General features: G+C 40.4%; 1 protein-coding gene across 1 annotated transcript in view; it reads left to right on the top strand.

Annotated features, from left to right (window-relative positions):
* tgfbrap1 (transforming growth factor, beta receptor associated protein 1) overlaps positions 1 to 8,239 on the top strand; it is a 69,585-nt gene extending 61,346 nt beyond the window's left edge. Inside the window, exon 13 of the transcript XR_008803784.1 lies at positions 8,224 to 8,239. The gene's annotated coding sequence lies outside the window, so the exon portion shown is untranslated. The remainder of the gene's footprint in view (positions 1 to 8,223) is intronic.
* Positions 8,240 to 8,655: the final 416 nt, after the last annotated feature.

The raw sequence follows: 8,655 nt of genomic DNA, 5'->3' as shown, positions 1-8,655 counted from the left end.
AATGTATACTTACTTGAGAAAAAACAGAACTTGAAATTTCAGTTAGATTTTAGAATAATAGGCCTACAATTTTGAGAATGTTTCAAAATCTTCACCAGTTAAAAGATTTATAGAAAAATAACTCTTTGGAAAGAGTGTTATGAATCTATGTGTGCATTTTTTAGGATGCATTTGGGATGTATTATGTGTATATGCATTTGGGAGACACTTAGGCCTATCTAAAACAACATTGCATAAAATGTTATTAACTTTATGTTTTTTAGTTCATGCACTCCCTGTGAATCAAACCCATGTCCTTTGAGTTTCTAGCCATTTTAATTATAATCTCTATTTTTAAATTATCTACATTTTAATGCAGTAAACACATTTACTTAATTAATTTTCAGCACAAATAATTGAGATTAAGCACATTCAAGTCCCCCTATTATGTTTTTTCTCAAATATTCCCTTTCATGCAGTGTGTAATAGCTGTTTGTGAATGTAAATGTTCTACAAAGTCGAAAGTGCACGATAAATAAAGTTATTGTCTCCCAAAAGAAATAATCGACTGTGAACCGCCTTAACCTGTCGTCTGTAATTTGAATCCTACCGACTGTTTTACGTCACTAGATATTTGCACAATGCCCGCCTATGCCCGAGAACAACTTGACCCGCCCTCAAACGTCATTTTACTGACTACTGTACAATGCACGATTCGCAAAACGCTTTCTCTTGAAAGATGGATCAGTTTATTTGGACCAGCTTGCTCCTCAGAATCACAACCTGCAAGTATGAATAATTATTGATGTATTTTCTATTTTAAAAACGTATGTGTTTTACAAGTTTTCCGACTAAACTAACTCACGTTATTACAGTCTTACTACTTAATAGTTCTGCTAAAAAGCTGTGGGCCACTATTTCCTGTCTATTAATGCAGATTGTCTGTCGTTCTTACTACTTTGAGTAAAGATAAAGGATGGAGCAAAATTTGTTTTGCAAACTTTAATGTTACAATGATACATTCATTCATGTTAGGGCTGGGCTAACGTATGCACTGTTATTGATACAGTTCCCACATGTGCACCACAATAAATTAGAAATACACATATGTTTGTTGATGGACATACACTTGTTAATGCTGATGGTGAGGAATTACAGTTGCAACATCTCATATAGGCCTACCGCAAACTGAGTAGTGTATCACTGAGAAACGTCCTGATCAAGTCGTGCTTGCGATGAAGGTTCGGGTTGAATAACTAGTTCTTCCAATGTTTAATCGGACTCACGCTCGGATTGATATGGTCAAATCAACGTCATTGTTAATGTCTTTACAGCGTGTACAATCGCTGAGGAATGAGGAAGCCTCCTGAGCTGAAGTTCAGTTATGGTAATGGGTGTGTAGTTTCCTTTGATGCAAACTTGTTGTTTAAACCTGTTACAGGAGCCCTTTAAAATAGCATAATTGAGGCACTTTAAGGCCTTTAGACCTTATGTAGCCCCGCCCCTTTTCCTCGCTGTGCTCGTTGTGTTCTGTCCTCCGGCTTGTACTTCCACAGCATGAAGGTAAGATCTTAATGATTTATGAATGAACTGCTCGTTTTAAAATCTTCCTGCTCTACTGACATTTGTTATGACATCAGCTTCAAACATTACAATGTTCATGATAACTTACTCAATAAGTAAATCCACTTCACCAGCTAATTACTCTTCAACAGCAACGCCATAGAAATATACAGGGCTAACGCAAAAACGGAAGTTCAAAGATAAAATTCTAAAGATGGCTGCGTGCTATGATGTTACATTTGACACTGAAGCTTCAAAGCGCGTATCGAGAAAGTGAAAGAAATAACGTTTAGGTAAATTTTGCGACATTGTTAATTGTTATTAAAGCTCCTGTAGGTAACTTTTGAAAACATGTATTTGCTAAAACTGTCATTATGTCCTGACAGTAGAATATGAGACAGATAATCTGTGTAAAAATCAAGCTCCTCTGGCTCCTCCCAGTGGTCCTATTGCCATTTGCAAGAAATACACGCTCCCGGTCAGAAACAACCAATCAGAGCTGAGAGGAGTGTCTTAGCAGTGTCAGTCACGCTCATGTACGCGCTGATCACACCCCTCTCTTGCACAGCGCGAGCGCCGGAGCGCGAGCCGTCGTTCAAACTCAAGATTGCCGGCGTGCTGCAGCTGTGCTTATGACGGAGAAACAACCTAAACTGCCAATTCTCGAGTGACACCTGCTCATAAAACAAAGAGGTAAAAGGAAAAAGACTGATGACGATAAACAAGCGAAAAAGAAAGAATTACACAGAGCCCATTGACTCGGTGTCAAAACTCTAGCCGCATAACATGTAGATAAAATGTCACGCACTTTGCTAAGCAACAATGGGCTATATGCACGCACGCATAACTTCCGCGTTTGATGCAAGGATGCTCTTACATTTCCGGTTGGGGAGATTTAAAGCGGAGGAAAACGGGATTATGGCAGAGTCTTCAAAATTTACTGTCCTCTCGTCTTTGAAACGAAACATTAATACGTTTAGTTGTAATTTTATATATAGTTATGTGTTTATTTAATATAATAAACAAAGAAGCATAAACAAAACGAGGGGTGTCTGTTTTGTCTGTTTTTGTGACAAAAATTTTCTGAATTTGTTCTGTGTAAAGTAAAAGATTCTTATCCTTCTTATGCAGCATTTCTCTCAGATGTTTTAGTATGCAAACCCTATTTAACTAATGTTCACTGTGTGTCCAACATCAATCTTGCAAACAGCAACTCTCTATTCATCAAACACAGTTTCCACAAAATATTAAGTATAAAAGGCGAGTCGAGTCGAGCCGAGCCGAGCCGAGCCGAGGCGAGCTGGTACTGTGTAGTGGAAAAGCGCCATAAGGGACTGTTCGTTATTTATTTAAGGGGCCACCGGAGGAGATTTGAGATCTGTAGTCAAAAAAGACTTGACCCTCCCTTCGCCAGCAATAATTTTTTATATGACCCTCCAAAATGATTGTGAAAAAAGGCATGACCCTCCCCGATAATTTATTGATTAGGCTACTTTTCTGGTTTGCGCTTGGCAAAGATGTTCAGATAGCCATTCCATGATAAACGACTCAACTCCTGCTTTCTCATCTTGCTGTAATGATACACCAAACCTACAATTCGGTTCGTATCACAATTTTTGATTTGGAAAAAAAAAATCATGTTTTCGGTGCTGATGCAGTGGTGACGTGTTCATGTAAAATGTAAGGGTGGCGCTGCCAATAACCATAGGCGGAGTTTGACATTCGAGCCAGGGGGGGGCAAAAAAAAAATCATTGTAGCATTCATTCATTCATGTAGTAATCATTAGGCGCGTTTCCATTACAGATTTGCGCAAAACTTTTGCGACTTTTTCTAAATGTCGATAAAAAACTATTGCGAAATGACGGCGTTTCCATTAACCGATGTTATGCGACTAAAATGTATTTTTTTTCCTCTCGCGATAAGTCATTCCAAAAATCATGGTAACCGGATGTTGGTAGGTTTAAAGCCTAGGCTATATCACAGCCACCGCACTAGTTTAAACATTATTATTATTAATGGAAGGAGACGTGGTGTTATCCAAGCATTAATGGCAGACCCTTATACTGCGAACGGCACATAGCCTAGCCTAAGAGTTCCTGGCTGTTTCTCCCTCATTTCTGCTCCGAGGTCTTGATTGTGGCATTTCTTTGAGGTTTAGAATCCAGTATTCCTGTAATTATTGTTTCTTTTATGAATTTGATAAAGAACTCTGTCTCGTATTATGTCCAAACGGTCAGTGTACTTTTGTGTCCATTCGTTTTTCCTTATTTAAGCCGTAATTGCAAAACGAAAAATAAACGGTTGTATTTTTAAAACGCAAAGTCGAACACCAAAATTTTAATTTGAACTGCTACACACCAAATGCTGCGCAAAATAAATAATATGGACGAATTTTCAGATTTTTGTTTATGACTTTTTGCCCCTTTATTAAACATTAAAAATATTGACAAATTAATATGAAAAAATGTAGATTTAACTGGTTTTCTAAGGCCAAATTAGAACCTGGAAATTATATTTTTCCCGTATGTGCTGAATGAGAAGATAACCACAGGCTACAGAAAGGGGATTTATAGGTGAGTTATAGGCTATACTAATTAATAAATGTGTCTGAAAAAATAACAAGGCATTTTAATTGTTTATTAATAAAAAATCAGTGTCGGCTAAAACATATCTCCATCTCCGCTGTATACGGCGGATGCACCGAGAAATGCACCTCTCATACGGATTACATAATCAGAAGGTATTAGCTTTCGATTCGAATTTGTTCGTTTTAAAGTGGACATTTTAAGCTTTAGCTTAGGCTATTTTGTTTCAGTTATAGCGCTTCAGTTCACGGAGACCATGAAGCGCGCCTGATTGTTTTATTTTATTTTACAAAAGCACAACGTTTTCTTGTTATTGTGAGTGTACACAAATAAAAGTAGTTGCGAATAATGTATTATTATTTTCTGTATGACCAGAAATGATAGAGTAGGCTAGCCTATTTTAAGTTGTTTCCACTGTTGATAGAAAAATGCAAGTGTTCGCGCCCGCGCCCCGCGCCTCCGTGCCATCCAGTGCGCGCTCCACATTCCGCACACACACTTGGATATGCGTCAAAATCTTGTTTAGCCCATTTGTGATCATCTTAGCCCTGTATTATGAATGATATGTGACGAATCGCTTTGTTCCTTTTTTTGATAAGCGTCTTCTACATAGCCTATGTAGCCTAATAAATGTTATAATAATGATGATAATTATTATTATTATCCCCGCGTCTTCTCTAAGTCAGCTGACTGTAAATGCGCAAAACCTGTTTCCATTGCAGTTTTTTTTTTTACTAAAGCAGTATATAAAATCAGATGTGTATTACCTACCACCATTTAGTTGTTTTGTGTTATTTAAAATATTTATAATATATATTTTTTTTAACAATGCAAAAAATTTTTTAAACGGGTTTCAGCCACCAGGGGGGGCAATGCTCCCCCTGCCAACAGCAAAAGTAACGATTATGAATAATATAGCAAGGGGACATTTTAATTGTTTATTAATAAACAAGTCTTTGTCAGTGTCGGTTGCAAATATAAAGGTGGTGATGCTGACTCGCGATCTTCGCAATAAGCGCCAGAGAGAAATGCACATTTCGGATTACATAAGCAGAGAGCAGTCTGTCTGTTTTCTTTCGTTTTGAATTGTTCTGTTAAAAAGTAGACATGTCAAGCTTTCTATATATTTATCAGATCTGTGAGGCAAGTAGCCTACTACAGCCTATTATGATGTTTCGGTTAATTTATTAGACAAGAGTCCAGTTCACGCGCCTCCGTGTCATGATGATTTTCTACTATTTACTTCTTATTAAATCCAGACAATTTGTTGATGAAACATTGATTAAAATTAAGATAGAATTTATACAAAACGAAATTCACTTTAAAGAAAGGCTTTCTACAAAACAACACTTAATGAAGTGGTCAAAATCATGTCTGGCCATGTCTCCCGATATATTGCGTAGGCTATACTTTTCATAATTAACATAGATGGAAAAAAAACATTATAATATGAAAATGCGCTTATTATGGCTACAACACATATACAGACTCTATTTGGACAAATTGCTGCACATTTATTAAATTCTGAATTTTGCACACAAGTTGAAAGGCATTTGTTTGTGCATATTAAAACATATCTACAACATTTATCAAGTTCACTGATAATTGTGCATGCATTTATTAATCATTATGATACTGAAATCATAATAAAGTAGTAGGCTTCCCTTTCAATAGTCCAAATTCGCGGTGGCGCTGCCATGTTCGTCTTTCTTCTGTGGATTTCTTCAGCTCCTGGTTGGTCAAATTCAGATAGATCGACACATCGGCTCATTCAACCGCACAGCGCACACACCTCACGAATCCAAGCCTACAGCTCCCGAACTTTTTAGACATGTTTAAAAATGATCGTGAGGTCGAGAGGTTCGGCTCGGCTCGTATCTTCCTAGCACACGACATGAGCCGCCCGCAACATGCGAGCACAACCGATTACCACGCGATTTCTCCCGAGTGAAAAAAAATCATCTGCGAGCTCGTAAAACAGCAAAAAAAAAAAAAAAAAAAAAATCGCACCGTGTAAGCCCGCCTTGGAGTATGAATATATAAACAGGCGTTTCAGTATTTAATGCATTTTCTGAGAATTTATATTTCATGTTTTGACAGCAAATGTGACATCCATAACGCTGGAATTGCCCAATTTTAAAGAATTTATCCTCAACTAGTTTTTTTGGTGTAGGTCTATTTTATTATGTAAACTTCAAATAATACTAATAGTAATTTAAAAATGTGGTAGCCCTATGTCCAACACATCACACTCCACTGTTATGGGGGCAATTTCAGTAGATTTGCTCACTAACATTGTTGTGGAAACACAATAAGAATGGAAACTGAAATATGGTAGTATCGTGCTACAGCGCACATTATATCAGCTGCAGTTCTGGCGCCTCAGTCCCAATACTGTAAAACTCTACGTACATTCACATCAAATGTTAATGCAGCGGTAGAGTTACACTCACAGGACACTGCACTTATTCGCAATCCCAAAAGTTCATTATTTGCTCGTGCTTTAAAGCTTTGCCGGGTAAACATTACTTTGGCGTTCTGTTCTAATACACTTTTTCTGAGCGCGTACTGAAGTGCGCGCGCACTGTCAAACAGCGCCAAACTAGATTTTTGTTGGGTCAGACCATAGATAGCGATGGGGGGCCGAGACCGAGAGAGCTACATAAAGCTACATGGAAAAAATATGCACCAAACAAGCCACTTTGAAATGTAGCTGTTTTGATGAATACAAAAGTTGGGTGACCCTCCCCTATAGACTAAAAAAGTTGGATGACCCTCCCCTCAACAAAGAATAAAAAGACATGACCCTCCCCTATTTTCCTCCGGTGGCCCTTTCCATAAATACCGAAAGGTCCCTAACGTTCCCTTTCGAGGGAACTCTCGATGCGTCACTTGACGCCTTGGGAACGCCCCCAGCGTGCATGCGTCTGAGCATCAATGTCAACTAGTCCAATGGAAAGAATGAGCGTCACGGGCGGGTGACGTCATGACCAGGAAGGGATAAAGGCTCACCCGGTGAAACGCGGCATTAGCTTCTGCGCCTCAGCAAGCGATCTGTGTCATTTTGTCTCTGTCTATTTACTGTTGTCTGTTGCGGAAAAGGATGGAAACTAAACAAGTGTACAAACAGTGTGCTTCTCCCTGCCCGCGTTATTTAACGGGTGGGGATACACACGAGCTTTGTGTCGTTTGTTTGGGAGTGGAGCATGCGGTCTCAGCCTTCGAGGGGGCTGAGTGCCAGCATTGTGAGATGTTACCGCTTCGCATGCTCCGCTCTCGCCTGTCACTCTTTGATAAAGAGAGTGGGCAGGCTCGCGATCCACAGGGATCAGGACCCGCGTCTGCTGAGGCAGCGCGGAGAATGCATTCCTGGGGATCGCAAAAGGATCTTTCGGAGGGGTTGGAGACGGGTCCGAGGGCTCTTTCTCCTTCCTTACCCGAGAGATCCAGTGCTCTCTCCCCGGTGTCGGAAGCACGCTCTGCGGTTTCTTCTGCCCGGGGAGAGAGCCCTCCATTACTTTATTGCTCTTCCTCCGAGGAGGTTGATGCGATGAGTGTGGAGAGTGTAAGCACACACATGGGGGAAAGAGATTCACAATTTATTTCCCCAGCATATGATGAGCTGGTGGATGTTATGTCGCGGGCTGTAGAGAAATTAAATATTGAATGGCCATCTGAGAAGAAGGGCGCTCGTCCTAAAAGCAAATTAGATGAGCGCTTTTTATCTTCCACCACATTATCTCCACCACGAGGGCTTCCATTTTTTCCCGATTTGCACAATGAAATTTCTAAATCGTGGAATAAACCATATTCATCACGTCTTTTCAGCCCTCATGTTAACACTTATTCGAGAATAAGAGGGCTGAAAGAGTATGGTTATGAGGCGATGCCCCAGGCGGAAGAGAATTTAGCCAGTTATCTTTCCCCTGGTCCCGCATCGTCTCTGAAAGCCTCGGCTTTGCCCACTAGACCGCTTAAAGCCACTTCGGTGTTAGTGGGCAAAGCTTATACGGCAGCAGGTCAAGCTGGAGCATGTCTGCATACTATGGCAGTGCTCCAGGCTTATCAAGCTGACCTGCTGGGGGATCTGGATAGTAGTGAGGGAGTCAGTCATGACGATATTCGTGAACTTCGTCGGGCTACCGATCTTTCTCTCAGGGCTACTAAGGAGACCGCCAGAGCAATTGGGCGGTCTATGGCAGCCTTGGTAGCTACTGAGAGACATTTATGGTTAAATCTGTCTGAAATTAAAGAAAAAGATCGAGCTTTTTTATTAGATGCTCCGCTTGAACCTTCTGGTCTCTTCGGCGACGCAGTCCACGCGGTCGTCGAGAGATTTCAGGAGTCAAAGAAACAAGCGGACGTTTTTAAAAAGTTTATCCCTCGCCGGGTCCAGCCCCCTGCGACTGCTGGGCGTGAGCAGCCCCAGCCGTCGAGCTCATCATATCGTGTGCATCAGAAAGAGAGTGTTGCGTCTCGTGCACCTCCACGTAGAGACTGGAGACGGACGCAACCCTCTCAACCGAA

Source organism: Rhinichthys klamathensis, unplaced genomic scaffold (assembly GCF_029890125.1).
Source record: "Rhinichthys klamathensis goyatoka isolate OS25496 unplaced genomic scaffold, OSU_Roscu_1.1 h1tg000372l_1, whole genome shotgun sequence".
In the NCBI taxonomy this organism is placed as follows: domain Eukaryota; kingdom Metazoa; phylum Chordata; class Actinopteri; order Cypriniformes; family Leuciscidae; genus Rhinichthys; species Rhinichthys klamathensis.
The sequence above is the reverse complement of the archived record's forward strand: the minus strand, read 5'-3'. Positions and strand labels throughout refer to the sequence as shown.